A 24451-nucleotide genomic window follows, 5' to 3' on the forward strand; every position below is an offset into this window, starting at 1 on the left:
TTCTGTGCCAAATACACTCCTTCAGAGTTCGTACAAGTTTCAGAAAGCTTTTTCAAGTATGGCCCTGTATTACTTCATAGAGGGCGGAATTCCTTTTATGGGCACTTCTCCGGGAAGAGCGTGTGCACACACATCAACCAGAGCGAGAGCATGCTTCTTTCCGTTACGAAGTCGTCGGCAGCGCTGCAAAGGACTTGCTCAAGAAAGATATGTCAGTTTGTTTTTAAACCACAAAATCAACAATGTCACCAAAGAAGTGTGTTTTTGGATGTTAGGGAAAGATAACCTTGCTTCCTAAAGAACCCAGTGTTAAGTGGAGCTGAGAGATTTGAGGTCAGGATGGTTTTACAGACAAGGCCCAGTTCGACGCTAGATATTCAGATCGTTTGAAACTGAAAGATGGAGCAGTCCAAGCGGTAATAGATCCAGATCATGAGTCGGAACCGCAGGTGGTAAGTAAAACTGCATCAAATGTCTGTTTTGTTAGTAGTTGGCGCGCAAGTGCATATAATGTAAACAACATACAATGAATCAAAAGTTATCCAGGGATAATGCAATGGTGTATTGTGTGTGTTTAAATAGATTTGTTTAGCTGACCATCAATAGCTTCGCTAAGCAAAAGCTGCGTGTGCTCGTGACTCTTTAGATTCGTCCAAGGCATGCCTCCAAGAGCTAAGCTGTTTTAGGAAAGACTGGGTACAGCGTATCTGTCTTTTATAAATCTGATCAAACTAAAGAGTCTTCGGAGATATGAAGGATGCTATACTACTCTATATGTGTTATGTACCCTTTAAGAAAAGCCCATATTATTCAAACGCTTGTCTTAGAGGTACAATATCAAAAAAAGTATAAAGAGATTTCAGGAATTACAAAGATGTTACAAAAAGTATAGAATATGCCCCATAACACATCCATTAAAGGAGCAAGATGATAGAGCAGAGTATTCTCAGAACAACTCTCTAAAGGTAGCAGCAGCTCAGAGAAAGACACTGAAACAAAGGGACAACTGTCTGTCAACAGGCCCACTTGTTCTCAGGGATTGGACAGATAAAAGGGAGATTGTGGTTGCCTTGCCTCATGATATCAATTTGTGTGTGTTCTTTCAAGCTGGGCTTGTAAAAATAGCAGTGCCTTTGTGAGAGCCAGTGAAGATTTATAGATGGCTCTAATGTGAACGGGGGTGTCTGGACCTTCTAGGATTTAAACCTAGATATCCACATGGCTTTTAAAAGTAGTAAACTAAACAATCTGTGAGTCATCTCTACTTCCGCACTTTTGTTTGTAGTGATCTTTAAATTCACTTCACCACCTCCTCTGCTTTTAGCTATTAATTATATGTAAAGTTAGACTTGTAAAGAAGAACTGGTACAAAGGTTTAAATCCATCAAACACTGCTCCAATCTTCCACAGTGTGAATGTCTTGGGTGGAGAGCTTGATCTCCTGAGAGCCTCCGGCTATGGACAATCTCTCCACAATTTATGATGGATAATTATATCATCAACTATTGTCAAAAAGCCCTTGGAGAACTGCCTATGAAATACTCAAACAATTAGCAGCTCATTTTATCGATAGCTGGATTTTTAAAGCAATTAAGCTTCAAAAATTCCTTTGCGAATTAATCAAAATCCCACTCATAACACTGAATTTGAGGAAAGAGGTATTCCGGCACCAGAGAGAAAAAGAGAGAAAGTGAGCTGTGGCTTTAAAATCAAAGCCAGCTGGAATATGCAAATGACAGTTTTATAATCAGCAGTGCTGTGGTGCTGATAGTGTTACGCTGAGTGTACAATCGCAGTCGAGCAAACTTCCTGAGGGAATGCTGTCCCCACCACCAAACAATGGCCAGTTTTTCTCATCTCAGACTGGGAACAGTTTATTACATGAATATTTCAAAAAGACCATTTCTATTCTTGGCAACCTCGTTTACTCGTTCTTACACTATATGGAGTGTATACTTCAAGTTATCTATGCCACAAACACAAAAAAAGCTTCATAGATTATAGCAAAAATCTTCTGGGTTTGTTATAGTCTGGGTGAGGAAGACAATTCTAGACTAGTCTCTCAACCAGTGACGGCACGTTCATTGTCTACCTGCAGTCCACTCAATGACCGTATAATGCATATGTCATAAAAATGGACAGCATTTCTTCATCAAGCTCTAATACGATTGGCTGGTGCATAGAAACAAAATTGCGTTTTACAAGGCATCCTAACTGTCTGTTGAGTTATTCCTGTGAAATAATCCATACTAATTACTTTTGGATGGACAGAAAAATGTGCACCAGTCTTTAAGTTGTTAGTCAGACGTATGACTATAGGAGACTAACTCTGGCGTTGCGAATAATGTGGTCTTACAAGAACAACAGAAGACAGGCCATGCATTCAGTTCTTTCACAATCCTGTTTTTCTCCCATTGGCTGAGGAAAAGGCTGCGTCTGTACTGCTCTCTCTCTCATGCTGTGGTCGCTGTCAAACCCATCATCCCCAACCTCATCCCGCCGAAAATGAGGTCACATGGAAAAAACGAAAAGTAAAGCTATAAATAATACACAGCTACCGCAGTGAGTGCATTCTGAGAACAAGATATTTTCAGGGCACCATCTCTGCACATAAATACATTTCTTTAGGCAGATGAAAACATCTGTTTTGTTTTCCCAAAGCACTTTAGGCTTTCTGTGCATCTGTTGTTGCATAAGACAACAGAATCCAAAGCTTTAGAGAAGATATTTAGGTATGAATCAAATCAAATATGAAATCAAAATGTACCTTTTTTAGTTTCCACTGAAACTGACTTCACATAAAGTACAAACCCGATTCCAAAAAAGTTGGGACACTGTACAAATTGTGAAAAAAAAAAAACAGAATGCAATGATGTGGAAGTTTCAAATTTCAATATTTTATTCAGAATACAACACAGATGACATATCAAATGTTTAAACTGAGAAAATTTATAATTTTAAGGGAAAAATAAGTTTATTTTAAATTTCATGGCATCAACATCTCAAAAAAGTTGTGATAAGGCCATGTTTACCACTGTGTGGCATCCCGTCTTCTTTTTATAACAGTCTGCAAATGTATGGGGACTGAGGAGACAAGTTGCTAAGTTTAGGAATAGGAATGTTGTCCCATTCTTGTCTAATACAGGCTTCTAGTTGCTCACCTGTCTTAGGTCTTCTTTGTCGCATCTTCATGTTGGAAAATGCAAGGTCTTCCCTGAAAGAGATGACGTCTGGATGGGAGCATATCTTGTTCTAGAACTTGGATATATCTTTCGGCATTGATGGTACCTTTCTAGATGTGTAAGCTGCCCATGCCACACGCACTCATGCAACCCCATACCATCAGAGATGCAGGCTTCTGAACTGAGCACTGATAACAACTTGGGTTGTCCTTGTCCTCTTTAGTCCGGATGACATGGAGTCCCAGTTTTTTCAAATTTCGATTCATCTGACCACAGAACAGTTTTCCACTTTGCCACAGTCCATTTTAAATGAGCCTTGGCCCAGAGAAAACACCTGCGCTTCTGGATCATGTTTAGATATGGCTTCTTTTTTGACCTATAGAGTTTTAGCCGGCAACGGCGAATGGCACGGTGGATTGTGTTCACCGACAATGTTTTCTGGAAGTATTCCTGAGCCCATGTTGTGATTTCCATTACAGTAGCATTCCTGTATGTGATGCAGTGCCATCTAAGGGCATCCAGTATGGTTTCCCGGCCTTGACCCTTACGCACAGAGATTGTTCCAGATTCTCTGAATCTTTGAATGATATTATGCACTGTAGATCAGTGGTTCCCTCACTCCAGTCCTCGGGACCCACTGCTCTGCACATTTTGTATGTCTCTCTTATCTGACACACTCAATTCAGTTCATGCAGACTCTCCTAATGAGCTGATGATCTAAATCAGGTGTGTTAATTAAGGGATACATACAAAATGTGCAGAGCAGTGGGTCCCGAGGACTGGAGTTGAGAAACACTGCTGTAGATGATGATAACTTCAAACTCTTTGCAATTTTTCTCTGAGAAACTCCTTTCTGATATTGCTCCACTATTTTTCGCTGCAGCATTGGGGGAATTGGTGATCCTCTGCCCATCATGACTTCTGAGAGACACTGCCACTCTGAGAGGCTCTTTTTATACCCAATAATGTTGCCAATTGACCTTATAAGTTGCAAATTGGTCCTCCAGTTGTTCCTTATATGTACATTTAACTATTCCGGCCTCTTATTGCTACCTGTCCCAACTTTTTTGGAATGTGTAGCTCTCATGAAATCCAAAATGAGCCAATATTTGGCATGACATTTCAAAATGTCTCATTTTCAACATTTGATATGTTATCTATATTCTATTGTGAACAAAATATAAGTTTATGAGATTTGTAAATTATTGCATTCTTTTTTTATTCACAATTTGTACAGTGTCCCAAATTTTTTGGTATCATGTTTGTACATACATACAGTACAGTGTGTTTAGCTATTAAGACATTGTTTCAGCAAACCTGCTTTCAGGTCTGACTCAATTTTGCCATTTTCATGATTCAATCAATATCTGATGTATAATGTTATGTCTTTTTTTTTTTTCTTTGAACATCCTGTTTCACTGAAAATTGTGTTACATTACAGAAGTGAAATGGGTTGTGAATACAGTTTTATATTTAACAATACCTTGACATCGCTGCAAAGGAAACGATGTACACTTGAGAAAGGTATATAAATGTTTAAGAACGCATGAAACAAAAAGTCCAGAAACAGGACATTTAACAAAAAAATGTAGGGCAGGACTTTTATTTTATCCATCGGGAATTAATTGAATGGCAAAACTGAGCATACCATACCAGAATGGAGCCAGGCCTGAATGCGAGTTTGCTAAAACAAATGCCTAAATAGCTATTTGGCTACTGGACAATATTATGAGAGGGAAAGAGAGGGAAGAGATTAAAGAAAGACGTTCAGAGGTGAATAAATTATTTATGAAAAATTACAAAGACAAACATTGTTTTCTTAGGAATAACATGCAGCAATGAATTGTATACAATAGAAGCAGGAATGTGTAATAAGAGCATAAACATGCATTTTGATTCCACGTTGACTTCAAATAATGTTTTAACAAAACCAGAAAAGAAAATACTTTATTCCACACATTAAAACCAAAATAAGGCAGAAGATAATCACAACACATTATTTTCTACAGAAATAAGCCCTTTAATTTGAAAGTCTCACTGATTTCAGCTTGTTTTTCCACTCTCTCTCTCTTTCAAAGCAGCTCAGCTCTAACATGAAAGGCTCAGAATGAGGACAGAACAGCCTGCCAAATAACATTTTTCTGAAGCTGGAGGCATGTGGCCAAATAGAAATCTGTAAAGAAAGAGGAAGGGCAAGCGTGCATTACATTTATTATAAGACAGGCACTCTGCTTGCTCTCTCTCTCTCTGAACACGGGCCGGCGGTATTAATTCATGTCTTTAGATTGGAGACGCAGTGGTTTGGGTGCACTGCAGTCTGATCAAATGAACAGGGAGGAGGGCAGTGATGGGGTGGCCTTGACCTTCATCGGGTCAGTCGGTCTATAGATCTAGCAATTTCAGCATGCATGATGTAATATCTGGCAGAGAAACAAAATAAACAACCCCTAGTCCAGAAAGAAGCGTTGTTTACACCTGCAGCTGCAGTGCTCACTGGTTGAGCTGTATTTACATTACCTTATTCACATCTCAGTTAATCTATGCCACGAGCAAGAGCAAGCCTTTAAAGTCAACATGAATTCAAAACTGACCCCATTTACTTTCTTAAAGAATGTTTCTGATTTTATTGAGCATTTTCCAAAGAATAAAAATAGTTTGTATTCATAATCTTTCATAAAAAATATAATGACTTTCTCAATCACCTCGGAAACAACTTTCTTTTCTGATGACATCACTTAGGTCATATGCTATTTGATTCTTTGTTGAGTAAATAAAGTCATACACTGTATATGATTGGCAGAGTGTAATGGTAAAAGACTTTAAAAATGCTACAGTAAAAACCTGTTCATTTGTTAACTGTAAGTTTCCTAACAATATACGGTGAAAAATTCAATGTCATTTTACAGTAAAATACTGACAAATTTACAGTTTTCAGAAGTGAAAAAGAACAACTCAGTGTATAGTTTACAGTGAAAAAACGTATACTGACATTCCAATAATTCACATTTGATGTATTTTTGTTGAAATAACTATATTTCTTCTTATTTTTTTCTTATCAGTTATGTACATTAGGGTTTATGTTACATCTAATGTTGTTAAATTAACGCTTATTGCTTGACTTTATGTCATGCGTGTTACCATGATTAGGCCCGTCACCATAACTACTTTTTGTTGGGCAATATACTGTCCCAGAAATAACTGCAATATGCAATACTATTGTCATTTTAAGACTATTTTATGCCACTGAATATATATATATATATTAGTGTTGTCACGATACCAAAATTTTGACTTCGATACGATACCCAACTTCAGTATCACGATACCGATACTTAAACGATACTATGGCAAAAACCTAAAACAGTAGGAAAAGTAAATAAATAACATATGACAGAACTGTGGCTAGTGGTTTCCCAAAGTAACTAGCCACTCAGCATTTTTATTGGCCACAATTTTGATGTTGGTAAATTACATTTTATATGATTAAAGCTGACTTTTTTATGCTTAAATTACTTTGAGTCATTTTACTTGATTTAGAAGATTTAAAACACTTTCAAACTTTTAAATGCAGACTGACCACCCAAATCAAGATTACATTTTATATCAGCTGGTATGTACAGGTGGACAATGTATGAGCATGAGCTAGTATGAGAACAAGTTATTTGTGTTATGCTATATAAAAGAACAAAGAAGCAAATTACAAAAACAGTAGTAAATTAAAAATAATCTTTTTTCAGATACACTAGGTTTATTTAACATATTTAACAGCTTTTGTTGTTTGATTAACATTAATGATGGACAGGCCTATTTAATTGGGCTGCTGAATGCATGGACGTAACTGACAAATATCCAGTTATTACCCACCTGTTTACGTCCACTTAAGCCATAACCGACTGTATTCACGCGAGATACTCCACATGATGGACATTTAGACATCTGTGTGCACGTGTATTTGACTATTCAGACGCGAGGAAAACTGATCGCGCGCGCGACAGACAGAGAGAGAGAGAGAGAGAGAGAGAGAGAGAGAGAGAGAGAGAGCGCACGCGAGAGAGCGCTTCTGTTGTGTGTCATTCAGCGCAATTCCGCCTATCCCTCCTTCACTAACTGCATGTAAATAACGAATTGTGTGATTGGATTGTAATTTTGTGCTACGACGATCTTCGACGACCATTTGGCTGTAAACTTAAATTATATTCAACTCGCCAAAGTGGCTAGTGGGAGTGGCTGTCATCAAGCCCTGCATGTAAGTGTTTTGACAGTGAGAATATTGATTACTGTAAATAATTAGAGCAATGTTATTAAAGCATAAATTGGTTTAATATAATTGTATAGTCCCTTCACATATTTGTTTTTTAAAATTAATTTTATTTTAGCAACCAGATATCACTTATTAGACTCAATAATACACCTCTTTGCGGATGTCTGCTTGCATGAGTAATATAAATAACACTCATTTAATTTTTGAGAGCATAAACATAACGCTGGTATCACATTCACTAACCTGTCGCTCTTTAAATTCTCTGTACAAATCGGGATGTTTGGCAAGTTGGATGCTCCCTTCGCTTGCGTTATTTTGTAACGTATTTTGCAGACGGGCTTTGTGGTGTCCGTGGGCTTGCCCTGACTGTCGGCAATGTAAGCAAAATAATGCCATATTTTGCTTTGTGCATCTGCGGTTGCGCAGTTGACAGGAATAAACACGCACTCAATGTGCCTCAGAAGCAGCGCGCTGCACACACACTGCTCCCTGCTGTCGCACATTAGGAAATACAGCTGGCACTTAAAGTACCGGTACTAATAAAATGAAGAACCGTACCGTTTCTAAAAGCAGGGTATCGCGATACCTTTCTAGTATCGGTATATCGTGCAACACTAATATATATATATATATATATATATATATATATATATATATAGTATAACAGCATAATAATGCAAGTAGGCCTACGCACTTTCAAATGACTAAACTCTTAAGAATATTTAAACACTAGAATTGAGTTGTCAAAATATAATAATAATGTTGAATAAATAAATAAACCTGCAAAATAAGTATTAAAAAACAAACACGCTTGCAAATGCACAAAAGGCATTCATATGGAGATTTGCCATGTACAGATTTTTCCCTGACCTTCTTTTCTCAGTAAAGTAAGGGGTGCGTGCACACTATTACTGAAAAACACAAACCCTACTTCACAGTCAGATGTCCATATGAACAAAGATACAGGCCATATCTGCTGCTACATCTATTTTTGTAGAGGTGTGTTTTTTAAAAGTTGAATAACTTCTTTTAACTTGAGCGTCCCGTGTTTATAACATCGCATCATGCACAAGATGCTGCAAAAGACACGAGCACAACAGTCAAATTAATCCGTCTAACACACGCTTGTATGGAAAAACAGCTCAGTGCAAAAATGCATTCTCTGTGAAAATAAACTAGACATCTGCGATGTCCAAACGGGCTTAATGCTAGCAATGAGCGTGCACCATTTTGTGCCATCATGTATATTTGTACCATAACTTATTCTTCCCGAATGACACCTTCTGTGCATGTCAATGTCCGCATGTGTATGAAGGAGCTGCCTGAGCCCTGCTACCACCCCCAACACGGAGAGCAGATAAGATGACAGCAGTAGCATGATCTGTAAAATGTTGGTGACATTCATTTTTGTGTAAGCATAATGGGCAATATACTGCGTCACCAAAAATGATCAAGGTCATGTCCATATATTGTGCAATAAGCTGATATATTGATTATCACAACAGGCCTAACCATGATGGTGTTTAGTTTTGTTTGAATGACACCGTCCACCTTTTATTTATTAGTATTTACTTTCTTAGCTTGTGGAAAAGCTGATTGTGATGATCTTTGACTTTCTCATCACCACCTGTTTATAGTGGTTGTCAGTGTATTACAAAAGGTACAAAACAGACATTAGTACTTCAATATGTTGGAATATTAATATTATATCAGTTTATGAAATGCATTTTTTTTTACTGTAAATTTAATGTTACAATATTTTTTAAGGTGAATTTGCTTACCGTAAATGTAATGAAATTTGTTTCACAGTGTGCGCTACATTTTTGTGTCTGAGTATCCAGAGTCACACAGAAATGTTTAAATTAGAGAAATAAAACTGGTTGACAATGACAATTCACATGTATTTCCTGATAACTAGAGCATGTTACTCTGGCTTTCTCTTTAATGGACTCACCTTGTTGCAAAGAGCACCGATCCTGCTGTATCCTGACTCATAGATGCACCAGATTCACACCAGTGATTCTCTTACTTCCTGATCTCAGCGTGGCGGTAGCACAGTGCTAGTTTGTTTTGATTGCATTTGCAGGAGAAATCTGTAACGCCAAAGTCACCTGTGCAATCTAATCACCAGACTTGTGTCTGGACGGCAAAGTCCTGCTTCATTAGATGAAAGAACAAGGAAGTTGTGATGTAATATCACTGGTTACATCACTGGCTTCCACTTGCATAATAGGGTGCCACAACAGGGCAGAGTAGCCTTGATCTGATGCTGACCCAAACACCTGCGTACCACTGAACTTAAGAACATGCTTAATACCTGACCGCCTGCCTGTGCAGAAATAGCACAGCTGCCGAACTTTGGTAACACTGCAACCTCAGCTGATAAGCTTCTAATCTGCTATTCTTTATCTTAAATGTGAACAAATGAGTGACTCAAAAAGTTACAACCCCACTAGGCCTAACTACAGTACTTATGAATTAAGAAATAATTCACCTATAATTGCCATTTCTGGCATTATTTATTCTGCATGTTGATCTTTCTTCTGGAGCACAGGGTATCTCCAATTATATATTGTTACTTATGTTTTGTATATTTGTATTTTTATCTTGTCACTAGTAATGACTCCCTGCCTAGGGACGATAGATGTAATTTAGCAAATTTTGCAAATTAGTTGTAAATTTAGTAAATTAGTTGCTAAATTAGTTATAAATTATGTTGCTATAATCTGGCATGTTTACATTTTGTATTTTATACTGATGTTCATTAATGTGCATTGTCCCTATTACAAGTAAATAAACAATAGATTATTCATGCTGCTCGTTTCCATACAAGGAAAATGAAGTCCAGAGGCTGTCATGAACCAAAAATCACCATAAAAGTCTATAATGCCAAACGTTATTGGTTGTAGTATGTCTCGTAACTGAATGGGGTGCATCATATTTGAATATGTGCATATTCAAATTAAATAAATGATATTTCTTTTACTATTACTTTTTACTTTTAATTTTGTTCCTCACACACTATAGTATGACTTGGAATATAGATAATATGCAATTCTTTTATGATGCATTTATCATTGTATTTGGCGACTGACAGTCCTTGGTTACCATTTATTTGTATCGAGAGAAAAAAAAGAAAGAAACCTGAAAGTTAGTTTGCAATGGCATTATGGTGAGTAAATAATGACCGAATTATCATTTTTTGTGTAAACTATGCCTTTAAACAGTTGCGTAGGACACGTGAGGCGACGCATGCAAGCGTTTCTGGGTCGCAGCAGTGCGATGCGGCCCGTTTCCGAGCAGGTGTGTGAGCGTATTTATTTCCCCGGATCGTCTATCACCGGCTACGTCTTTCTCGGCTGATAATCCTCTCTTCCCGTTTCCCTCCATACCGAGAGCGCGTTGCACAGATTTGAAGCGTGTGACATTAATAAGAAAGTCTCTTTTTCATAAAAGGACTCCAGCAGAGATGAGCTCGTGGGGCTTAGCAGAGGCGTGTGTACGGCACATGTGCACGAGAGACAGAATAAGCAGCAGGACAGGCAGAGAATGGTAGAGCCCTGCTATGTATGTCTATAAGTCAGTGACCTTCTACGGGGCAGGTGTGTGTGTGTGTGTGTTTGTGTTTGTGTGTGTGTGTGTGTGTGTGTGTGTGTGTGTGTGTGTGTGTGTGTGTGTGTGTGTGTGTGTGTGTGTGTGTGTGTGTGTGTGTGTGTGTGTGTGTGTGTGTGTGTGTGTGTGTGTGTGTGTGTGTAATAATAGTCTGAATCTTTAACACACTCAGTCAAATGCTCAGGAGTCATGAGCTGCATATCTGCTGAATCTGTAGTGATGCTGATAATGTGATCTATTAACTGTGTGGTTCATTTTCACAAGCTGTGTTTCTGGCAGCATTACACTGTGTTCTAATCAGGCGCAACGTGATAAGATTTCAGCAACAAGCAATTTGTCCGTTCACACTGAACATAAAAATACTGCGTGATGACACACAATCAATCAAAAACCGCAACCAATCAGAAATATTTTCTCTGATTGCTTCTGCTGTCCGCATCATTTATATGTTTTTTATTTTTCTTGTGGAATTTTAGGGATTTGTCATTAAATATCTAATATTCCTATATTTAATAATTAACATACATGAGAAGTGGTATTTCAAAAATTTCATTGTATGTGGGACTACACGACATGATTGATGTCCCTGAATCAACTGACAAAATGTGGTGTCAACATCATGTATTTTAGTCACAGCTGATTAGGACAAAAACATGGTAGAGTTGACAATTTTGATTTCCCACACATTTATGTTTCATGGAGACCGGAAGAGAAAGTTTTCTTCTGCGCAGTTTGTGCACATACTGAACTTTGCTATTCCTGTTATGAAAGTCAGTCTGAGCTACACACTGCTGTCAGCACAGAGATAAAGGAATGAGAAAAAGAAGAGAAAAAAGCCACAAAGCCTAGAGCACTGTCCGCCACCACACGGCAGACAGAGAAAGAGAAAAGGTGGATGAGCTTGTTTAGTCTCAGCAGTTGCAGTGGCCTAAGGACAGCCCTGCTAAGCAGATAAAACATTATTATTGAATTAAGTATTTTAAATAAATGACTTTCATTGCAATGTACAAGACTATTCAATATATTGCAATTCTACATATGCATGAAATCTCTGAACATTAAATATTGACAAAAGGATGAACAGGGCTCCTGTCCTTGTCTACCCATCTACCAAGTTCAATTTTGATCAAATGTAAAGGTTCTTTCACACCAAAAGTGAAAGGAATAACCTTCAGAGTGATCACAAATGTGATGTTTATCTAAAGATATTTTTGCTTATTAGTATGGTTGAATTGGATCATTGAAGGTCAGCAGCAAAGACATTGGTTAATAAAGTGAGAATAAATACATAAAGTATATTTGTTTAATTTAATATATTTAATTATTGCAGGTTTGTGCTATATTCTGAGATTGCATTTCAATGTTTTTATTCATTTTGAGGAATACTGACTCAGTGAGATGCAAGTGAGATGAATAAATACTCACATTTAGTCCAGAACTACAATAACAGTCATGTTTACACACAACGCCTCTGCACTTACTCATGATTTCTCTCAACATGGAGACAAAAGAGATGCCAGTCAATACATGGGAAAAAAAATGAACTTGAGTTACTTCTCTAAAAAAGTAACTCAGATATTTTGTTGTAAATTTCAAAGTAATACGTTACTTTACTAGTTACTTGAAAAGTAATCTAATTACGTAACTCGCGTCACTTGTAATGCGTTACCCCCAACACCGGTTATAAATATATTTGAATTTTTCATAAATAATTGTAACCAAAGTTAAGATGCATTTTAATATTTGCAGATTCCTTGTTACATCTGAAATTGGTTGTTTGTCATGTTTTCATGCGTTATACTTTCTAAAAGCGTAACATAAGTATTATTCTGTAATGTGGCCATATGGGCCAAACAGTGGTTAGAATTATTGATTAAACTGTACAATACATTACAGTGCATTAACCAGGCATAATTAAATGCATTAAAAATACTTTTATAATGCATTATGTATAAAAGGCTTTAGGTAAAGTGTTACCAATATATTTTATCAATTTGCCAGAATACAGGACATAACTTAGCCTACATATTATATATTTTTATGTTTTCATATATATTGAGAGGTTGTGCTTCGTATTTGTGCTACGTTTCGGTTTTATTTTTAAATTCCCTTTTCAGCCTGCCTGAATACATTCAATGCTAATAAGACAGCAACATTTTGCCGTCCACTGTAAGGAACAGATTTTCCATGAGAAGTGTGCAAAGACTTGAGCCTACTTTTTGAAGAGGCCTGTCTAGGACTATAATTGGTACAAAAGTTCAGCCCTTCATGTCCTGTGGACCTTACGCTATGTAAATATTACTATCTATGACCTTTACACTGCTCATTTGCACACAACACATTTCTGTCAATCATGCTAAAGCACTAGATTGTGTTACCCTGAGCACACTGAGTGAAAACACTGTGGGCCTCAGCCTTTGAACATACAGGAACACATTGGCAACACGTCCCTTGTGGAATGCTAAACTGTTACTTATGCAGGCATATGGTGAAGTCATGCTTAAAACATACCATCTGCAATTATCACTGTGAACACCCTATCACTAGCTTCAATCTCAACCTCCAGTACATCAGAGGTGAAGTAGACCTCGTTTTTGGACACAAACCTACAGTTGAGCCAGCTGTATGCAGCATTTCCCACGTTTTAAGGGCCGTTCACACAGGACACATTCTGAATTATGTTTTAATTCTTGGTCTGTATCTACACACGCTTCAGATGGACATCTTTGGTCATTGCATCACTGTCAGCATAGCCATTGCCATTGCCAGCTCTAATATGTTAAATGTGACAGTAAGGCATGGACATATTAAGAAATTACAAACATTAATATCATGCTTTTCTGTAAAGCTGCTTAGAAACAGTGTGTATTGTGAAAAGCGCAATATAAAATACATCTGAACATTCTAGTTGTCTATCCACTTTAAGAATGAAAAGAACAAAATATTTTTACCAACCATCAGCTGTTTTAACAACCATTTATACACTTCACCTGTAAGACTGTGTATCAAAAAGGAGCTTTTAAAAGCACTTCTTTTGATCCCTACATCCTGTTCCATTTCATCATGCTTCATATATGTAGAACGCAAGAACATGTCCTGTGTGAACATCCCCATACACTAGAGCTGGATAAACTGTCTCTATTTGAGGCTTCAAGCAACTTGGGATTGTGTAAACGGAAGTCTCTCTATAAATAAACCTTAATGAGAGAAGATGTATTAGAGACCACCACAAAACTGCACCTCCCACAGTGAAGATGCAGTCCTGACCCCACACAGTGAATCCTCTCATTAATATCCTTCCTGCAGTCACACACTAAAAGCAGGTCTGATAAAAAGATGAGAGTGTTATACAACGTGCCCTCTGAATGACACATTATATGACACACATGCACACACAAGAGCAGAGACAACACACAGGTAAGCCACAGAGGTCTCACTTCCTGCCACACAGCTGCTGTCGATGCGGGGGTGCTTCCTCTGGCATCACAAGAAAGATGACAGAAAGAGAGAAACAGTAGTATTATGACAGGAAGCAGGCCTTGGGGCGACAGACAGGGGTTTTTTTTGTAATTTTTTTTTAAAGGCAGTCTCAGTTAAGGGTCACTGTACAGAGTTCAACCATTTCTGCTGGCCCAGACAGGCCTGTAGTTCAGATTTTAGCCTCCTGGCAGTTTCAATGGTTACACCACAAAAATGTTTTATTTGTATCACTGTATTTTCATGTGTGTCCGGAAAAAAACAAACAAACAGATCTGGACATTATGCACCTATTATGTAGCTTCATGACAGATTTATTTATTTATTTATTTATTTATTATATGCCTGTGTGTGTATATATGTCTGTGTATACACACACACACATATATATATATATGTAATATATAAATATACAAATATATATGCACACATTTATATTATGTAAGCACAAACTTTTACGTTATGCGATTAATGATTACATTATACATGATACAATGATTTCACAGTCCTACATACATCAAAACAGACCAAATGTTACACTACCGTTACAACCGTTCTGAGTCAGTGAGTTGTTTTTTGTTTTTTATTTTGAGATAAATTCATTTTTATTTTTTTTAGCAAGGATATATTAAATTGATCAAAACTGTTAGTAAAGACATTTATAATGTTAGAAACGATTTCAAATCTAGGCTGTTCTTTCATTTTATTTTATTCATCAAAAAAAAAAAAAAAAAGAAATCACCACAAAAATTGGGCAGTACATAAATTATATTTTAAAATATATTCGCATAGAATAATCGATATATAAACCCGATTCCAAAAAAGCTGGGACACTGTACAAATTGTGAAAAAAAAAAAAAAGAAAAAAAAAACAGAATGCAATGAAGTGGAAGTTTCAAATTTCAATATTTTATTCAGAATACAGCATATATGACATATCAAATGTTTAAACTGAGAAAATGTATCATTTTAAGGGAAAAATAAGTTGATTTTAAATCCTGAATCCTTCTTCTACGCAGCCATGATGTTGTAATTGATGCATTATGTGGTCTGGCATTGTCATATTGGAAAATGCAAGGTCTTCCCTGAAAGAGAGGACATCTGGATGGGACCATACGTTGTTCTAGAACTTGGATATACCTTTCGGCATTGATGGTGCCTTTCCAGATGTGTAAGCTGCCCATGCCACACGCACTCATGCAACCCCATACCATCAGAGATGCAGGCTTCTGAACTGAGCGCTGATAACAACTTGGGTTGTCCTTGTCCTCTTTAGTCCGGATGACATGGAGTCCCAGTTTTCCAAAAAGAACTTCAAATTTTGATTTGTCTGACCACAGAACAGTTTTCCACTTTAAATGAGCCTTGGCCCAAAGAAAATGCCTGTGCTTCTGGATCATGTTTAGATATTGGCTTCTTTTTTGACCTATAGAGTTTTAGCCGGCAACGGCGAAAGGCACGGTGGATTGTGTTCACCGACAATGTTTTCTGGAAGTATTCCCGAGCCCGTGTTGTGATTTTACAATATAGCATTCCTGTATGTGATGCAGTGCCGTCTAAGGGCCCGAAGATCACGGGCATCCAGTATGGTTTTCCAACCTTGACCCTTTGGCACAGAGATTGTTCCAGATTCTCTGAATCTTTGGATGATATTATGCACTGTAGATGATGATAACTTCAAACTCTTTGCAATTTTTCTCTGAGAAACTCCTTTCTGATATTGCTCCACTATTTTTCGCCGCAGCATTGGGGGAATTGCTGATCTTCTACCCATCTTGACTTCTGAGAGACACTGCCACTCTGAGAGGCTCTTTTTATACCCAATCATGTTGCCAATTGACTTAAGTTGCAAATTGGTCCTCCAGCTGTTCCTTATATGTACATTTAACTTTTCCGGCCTATTATTTCTACCTGTCCCAACTTTTTTGGAATGTGTAGAGATCCAAGATGAGCCAATATTTGGCATGACATTTCGAAATGTCTCACTTTCAACATTTGATATGTTATCTATATTCTATTGTTAATAAAATATAAGTTTATGAGATTTATAAATTATTGCATTCCTTTTTTATTCACAATTTGTACAGTGTCCAAACTTTTATTGGAATTGAGTTTGTATAATCGATAATGAAAATCATCAACAAGGATTCTCATTATCGATTAGTCGGGTCTGCCCACCGTGCACTGAAAACATCTGACAGTCGCGTCAAATTACAGCACTGAATAACACATTTCTATGAACAAAAATGCATCTAAAAATGTCGAAGGAAACAGATTGAGAAGCTGCGGGAAAGCTACGAGATCAAAACTGATCAAAACATGAGAATTCTTTATTTTAATCTTCAAGTTAATGCATTAGTGTAATTGCTTACCCTGTCAGGCACTTTCCATGTGCGTCCTCAGCACAAAACATTCATTATACGGCTACATCCTTGCCTGTATATGTTACAAATTCACGACAGCATTTCCATTTTGCTTAAAGGCTCATCCTGACAGTCTGCGTTAAACTTCAAACTTTACTGAATGAGCGCCGGCGCGCACCCACGGCAGACAGACGGAATACGGTACAGAGGGAGACTATTAATAGTCAGGGCAAAAATATTCATTTTGCTGAAATATCTGTTGTTTAAATTTAAATTTAGATTTAAAAATATAGCCTATTTTTTATAGCCTATTTACAGGATAAAGAAATTACAGTAAGAGGTGATTGTGTCCAGAGTGAATGTGTGTGTTCCTGCAGAACATTTATCTTGCCTGTTTGTTAACACTGAGTTTGTGTTTTTCTTTATTATCTTTTTTACTATCTTAATTTGTAATGTAGAGATTTACACTATATTCACTATATACAGTGCTTAACAAATGTATTAAACCTCTGCCACCCAATGTAAGGTTTGTGCCATAGCTGTCCTAAACTATCAGTATTGGTGATTACCAAAATCATTTTTCATGTTTTTGTACTGGTCAATCCACCAGTATGTGTAAGCTCTTTAGTAACAGCAGTATTTCTAATGGTACAATATAATTATCGTTGTTATCCATGAATTTTAGATTTTACTGTTTTACAAGAAAGGCAGAAAAAAAAAAAAAAAAAAAAGTAAAGCACTTTATAGCTGTCAGTTTTTTTGTTGTTGTTTTTTCAAATGCCCAATTACAGTCAATAACAACAGAGACTTAAGTTTTTTGGATATTATGTGTGAATGAGTATTTAGTTGTTTCAGTTTGTTATTTGCCTAATAAATGGCAAAAACATTTTCAGTATTAAACAAGTTTTGATAGATTCCGAAAATATTTGTGTTCTCTCTTTATTATGACAGTTAGTCTAATAAATTAAGTACTGTAGTATGTTTTCATAGCATTCAATTGGCACATTTGTTTGAAGTACACTGGGCAGGATGTGCAATAATGTGTTTTTGTAAAAAAAAAATATATATATAAATAAATAATAAAAAAAAAAAAATAGGATTTTTATTTTTTATATTTTAAAAATAAATCAGCCAACTAATCGATTATCAAAATAATAATTAGCTTCAGCCCTAGAAAAGTCATTTTAAATTGTAATAATATTTCACAATATCATTATGTTTACTGTATTTTTGATCAAATAAATGCAGCATTGATGAGCATAACAGGCTTTTTTCAAATAAAAAAAAAATACAGACCCAAATTTTTTAAACACCAATCGATATAACCAGACAGCCTGTTTATGAAAGGAACGGTGTATTTCTATACAAACTATAGATTAGAGCTTCATACAGCAGCAGAATATGGTTGTCAGTCCTATTTAGACTGCTAAATACAGTTATGTGTATAGCTTGAGATTAAAAGAAGAGCTTTTTTCAGGTTTAAGGTGCTTTATTGACATTAAAAATATTTTTACATTTGTATCGGCAAAGCATCTGCAGAGATTGCTGTGTGCAGTTAAAATGCCAAAGAAAAGGTAAACAATGTCACTATCTGAAATTTTCATGAACCACTGAATTTGTGTGTGCTGCCTGGAACTGCATCAGTCAACTAGCTACATCAGTGACACACACAACATGCGTAAACATGACAATAATGCATACTATTATTACAACCGCATAATGAAAATTAATAAAAATGAGGATGACAATCAAATGTCCAAATGTTTTACAGTACATAGGTTCAAGAGCTGCCTTTTCCCATGAATCTATATTTCTATAGGCTGAGGAGCTGACTGAGAAACCCAAATCACAAGTGAGCACCGACGCAAATCAAAACCAAATGTGCAGAGGGGGGTTTCGGTGAAGTCATGTCCCACACCCACCCATCAGCCGGGCTTCATTACTCACAGAGACAGTCCTTTCAGCACAGGCAGGAGAGAGCCGCCCCAGGCGATCCTTGTATACGCTGCTGTCTATGATTGCTGCCATTAAGCAGCCAGCTGTGCTGCTGGCAGTGAAAGATCATCTGTGTACTCCTCCGTCTCAGTGTACCATGAGTCTGTACCTCTCTCACACAGTCTGTGCACAAAAGACACATGCATGACATTTTGCCCTCTGTGTTGCCAACATACAACCTTACAGGGCTGGCAAACTCAGTGTCCTGCAAGCATCATATGACAAAGACAGACATATGATACTAGAGCAGGAGAGAGAGAGTATTTTTCCCTCAGGCTTATTTTTATAGCGAGTCAGAAAGAGACCAGAAGCAAAGGTCACAAGAAGAAGAGCATCTTCCACCAGCAGAACTACATAAACAGAGACAAAAACCAGAGGAACAGAAAACTTTATGGTTTCGGACAAAAGCAGTGTTTCCCCACAGAATTCCTAGAGGTTCTGTGGGTCTATATCAGGGGTGTCCAAAGTGCGTAGCTTGTCCAAAGTGAATTTCAAACGGCCCATAGCTTGTCTGTTAAAATACATTATATGTGGCCCGCCATGCATAATTTACATATAATGCAGTTTTGCAAAGTCAGCACAAGGGCAGCCCTTATATATATCCGGCCCCAGGCGTGTCCACAACATCGAATCTGGCCTCCTATAAAAAAAAAAAAAAGCTTGGACACCCCTGGTCAACATGCTCCCCTGGAAGGAAATTTTAACTTAAACTTTAACTAGAGTACCATTCATCTAGTCTTATTTAAACTACGAATTGAAATACTAAAAATAGCACAACACAAAAAAACAAAAAGATAAGCAGTAAAGACTAAGAGTGAGCCCATGTTGTATGTTCTCTGGGTGTTTGTTGATCTGTTGCTGTGCCACATGAGCAACACTAAACCAATCACTATGTGTGTTATCAGCTCAACAGCTGTTCGGCAAGATTCCCATCACAAAATGGCTAAAAATAACCACATGCGTGTTATACAACATCCATTTCACTGTCTAAGCTACCAAATCTTTGTGCTTTAATCAGCGTTTACAGTTAATATTAACAGGAGAACTTGTATTACTGGGCTTTACTGTTAAACAGCAGAAACCAGAAAGGGAAAAAAGTTTTTTCATTTTGCTTCAGCAGCGTAAGGCCTCTAACACACACTTTTCACATCATAATGATCAAGCCAAAACACTGAAGCCAAACCGTTTATTAAAGTCACTCATGTGGGCTGATGAAAATAATTGGTTTCAAGATTATAATCCACAGCATTGTTCCTTCTGCGGAGTGACTTCATCCCTCAAACGCAATGAAGGCAGAAAGCTTTCACTAAACAAGACAGCGGGGCAAGGGTCTGTGCGTTTATCAGCAGTAAAGATCGCCCTCAAGGCTACGGGTCAAGCAGGGCTAAACACAATTAAGCCATCAGAGAGTTAGCCACATCAGCATGGATGCGTAAAATCCAGCACTTGACAAAGAAGGTTTACAGGATGTTGTAAATGCATAACGGCCTTGCGGTGTATGTGCAGGAGGAGCTGTGTTTGTAGAACACAATTCAATCTGAACGAACAACTACAGTCATCATTGTAGAGTGACAGTTGCGATCAAGCTGCACCACATCTGTCGCATATCTCAAACAGACAACCATCAGGCACACAAATAAAGGGAGTACTGAGCAATAAAGAATAATTGCTGTTTGAAGGATTGGGGCCTTGCTTGCTCATCAAGGCTGCATTTATCTCATCAAAAATACCGTAAGAATAGTAATAGTAGCATTGTAACAAAAATAGTAACATCGAGAATGTTATTGCAACATTGTTGCCTAACCACTTTTAACTAGCATTAGTCGCAGTAAACTCTGTGTTTTGTTACTTTCAATAAAAAAACAAAGTGTCATCTTTCAAATTCTGTCCATTTTATCACAAAATTCAAACATAAAATGCTGCCTTGATGCTTTTTGATGTGGCGTGACTGTATAGCACGAGTTAACACGATCGTCCCTTCCTTTTTTACTCTAGTTACAGAATAAACATGAATGAACATCTGAAGGTATGTTGAAAGATACAGTACAACTTACTGAAATGTATTATATCTTGCGTTATCGCTCAATCAGTGTTTCAACCGCAGAACGACGTCAATAAAACAGCTTGTAAAAAATGTCATAGCATTACATTTACCTCAGAAAAGCCATTCAGTGTCCACAGCTTGTTAGTATGCTAGAGAAATTAACTTTTTTGATAAATGTATGCACGACATTAGCCTATATATTGTGTATATTTTACTTAACCTGTTAGTTACGTCTTAATTATTTAATGTTTGTTTAAATAAATCCATCATTAAAACTAGTTATGACAGCCACTGTGTAAATGATTATATTTCAATAAATTGGAGAAATTTAATTTTATAATTAGATATAGAAGTTAGTGCAAAAACTGACTTGTTTGCAATTTACATCTTTACATATATATTTTTTTATTATTATTGTTTAAGTTGTTATTATTATTATTATTATAATATCTAAAAAATTGCAACTGAATTTAATAGTTCGGGCTCTGTTGTTAATTGTAACCCTTAATATTACAGTAATGAGCAAGAAAGGGCTCCCTATATAGTTTACAGCATTAACAGAGAATTATTTTTCCTTAAGAAATTTTTAATTATAATTGAATGAATTTGAAGACAGAGAAACAATTTGCTCAGTAAACCACTGTTTAATTTAAAAAAAAAGTTTAGTTTTCTCCCCTGCTGTACCTACTGTAATCCGTACTGAACCATGACTTCAAAACCAAGGTACGTACCGAACCATCAGTTTTGTGTACTGTTACACCCCTAATAAAAAAACATTTATATTATTTATGGAACACAATTATTGAACATTTTTGTAATTGAGGAATACCATATATTACACTAAAAACATTGTCATGTGAACAACTAGTCAGAGATTGACAAAATATTGATTCTTGGTTAGCTATTGAGACTGAAATGTCTGAAAGCAACGACTTGTGGTTTAGACATTGTGTCAATTGTTAATTCAGTAATCACCCTGAAGTGAGTCGTTAGACTGATTCAAATTATTTGTTAGTCTTTTTTGCTGACTCATAAAAGAATCACAAACCATTCACAAATGGGACTACACTGGTCATACTGCATTTTTGGGAATTACTATGCAATGCAAAGATGTGCAGGAAACACTGAAGAAACCTGTTCAGGTCACATTCAGACAAAAGATCCAGTGTGCTAATCTAAACACAGGAAAACAATCAGCTAGCTCGGACTGGGACACATATATCAACAGACCTACAGAGAAAGGCCAAAGTGTGCTGCAAAAACAGAGAGAGAGAGAGCGAGGCAGTGCTGAGTAAGGGGATCTGGTGGCAGTAAACTCTCCTCCAATGGCAGCCATAAATAATGGAGCTGTGAAGGCAATTGTGTGTGAGCGAGGGACACAGGAAACTTGAAAGAGGAAAAGACGATGGCAAAATAACAGCTTTCAAAGAAGACCAGAGAACAACACAGTAATGCAAGGCTTGTGGGTAAAATTGCTGTTTGGTCAGCCGTTGAGTAAAGTAATTAGGTTATTACGTTGTTTGACAATTGTACAAACCCATCATAAGTCAGAAGATTGTTAAGTGTAAATAACAGGAAGAATTGATGAAAAATAGGTACCAGTTTTAAAAAGCAACACAAAAAGCATGGACATTGCTAACTCACAATGACAGAGTATGTTTTCTCTGAACATCAGGCATTGTCAATAGTCTACTGACTACATCAAATCTTTCTCTAGATAAATCACTCAGAAATCAAAGGTAGCATCACAAATTTCAACTAACCCATCCAAAACCAACAGATAAATAAGCTTGTGGATGCTGATTTGTAAATATACTGTTCCAGTTGTGCTAAAATACACAATATTGTAAGAGCTATGACCTAGTTTACCTAGACACTGTGTACATTACAGTGTCATCAGTGTCACATGATTCTTCAGAAATCATACTAAAATGCTGAGTTGGTGTTCATTTAATATCAATGTTGAAAATTAATATTATGCTTAATATTTCTGTGGAAAAACATGATAATTTTCTTAGGATTCTTTGATGTACAGAAAGTTAAACATGGAAAATTAAATTTAAAATGTATTTTTTTTTAATTAAAAAAATTAAAATGGAAATTTGTAAAAATTCAAATCTAGATTTTGATTTTCAAAGTTTTATTATAAAAACTTCCCAAAATTCAATAAATCCATCACATGTCTTTTTTTCAAAATGCAATTAATCCATCCAACATAACAGTTATTTTTCATATTGAAAATACACAAAGTTGATTCACATATATGACAGCCTCTGAACTTTGTCAATACTAATCTTATATTACAGGCATTTGACTAAAAATACATTCAGTCGTCGCTCCCAAAATGAATTCAACAAGTCATCTTGTTAATGTTATAAATTAATTATGTCTGCACCACTGCACATTTAGAGAGTACATTGGTATTAAAAACGACTTTTAAAAAATGTCCATGATTCAGTTTTGGGGACCGTGACAGAAGTTTGATGCTGTCGTGGAACAAGCAACAGCCGACTCGAGTGCTTCATCATCTTAATCTCCTCACGTAAATTATTACATTTCGATGACTTACGTTTCTTCCCCACCGCAGAAACCACCACGGGTTCATCAATGCCATCAAAATTATTAATTTTTCTGTTTTTGTTGATCAAAGTACAAAGTAGATAAAGAAAACTAGGATATTCAGAGCGCCGCCATTACTGTTTACAGTGTGTGGAATGGTGCGCTGTGATTGGTTGAGTGGATATATCGCCTTCTGCAGAGAAGGGAGACTGGCGTTTGTCGCGTTTTGGAAACAAAGGGAGAAAACATGACAGAATAACACGGCGGATATCACATTTTGCGCAAAATTAATAAATGACTTTTCAATACCGAACAGATACAATACTGATTTTTGCGTTTTGGAACCAAACTCTTCATATATATTTTTATAAAAGCAATAAAAGCAATTGTATTATGAATACAGTCATGCTGCAGTCTTAAGCCAAGACTATATTCACCATATGGCACAACCTCTCATACCTTATTACTTATTTGAAGCAGAATTCATTTAAATAATGGCAGGAAGTGAAGACGTGCATTTGGGTAAAACACACACCAAAAAAAGAGAGAAAAAAAACAAAAAAAACACAGTAGCTTAAATTTCATGAATATGAAAAACTTCCTGGTTGCTCAGCAAGGGGCTTACGGAGTGCTCACGAATTCCTGACAGGGCTAAGTGCACCATGACACATGCTGGGTCGTCGGCCTGTGCATGTGTGGGCGCAATGACAATCGTTCTGCGTGCCATACTAGGATTTCTCTTTGAACTCTTTTATCATGTGCGCCTGGCCCAGATGGCGCTGTGCTGCTGCTAACGTTACATAATCAAAACAGCGTGAGCCGTGAAACATTTACAATCTCTTGCTCGCTGCTTTTCTGTCTCTTTTAAAGGACGTCAAACCCTCTGTTATTTTCCATCTTTTCAGCAGGCCTCCTAAACAAATAATGATCTTATTGTCAGACATGAGCCATTGATCTG

General features: G+C 36.8%; 1 protein-coding gene across 4 annotated transcripts in view; it reads right to left on the reverse strand.

Moving 5' to 3' along the window:
• jmjd1cb (jumonji domain containing 1Cb) overlaps positions 1-24451 on the reverse strand; it is a 160028-nt gene that overhangs the window by 66749 nt on the left and 68828 nt on the right. The gene's annotated exons all lie outside the window — the stretch shown is intronic.

This window comes from Chanodichthys erythropterus, chromosome 19 (genome assembly GCF_024489055.1).
Source record: "Chanodichthys erythropterus isolate Z2021 chromosome 19, ASM2448905v1, whole genome shotgun sequence".
In the NCBI taxonomy this organism is placed as follows: domain Eukaryota; kingdom Metazoa; phylum Chordata; class Actinopteri; order Cypriniformes; family Xenocyprididae; genus Chanodichthys; species Chanodichthys erythropterus.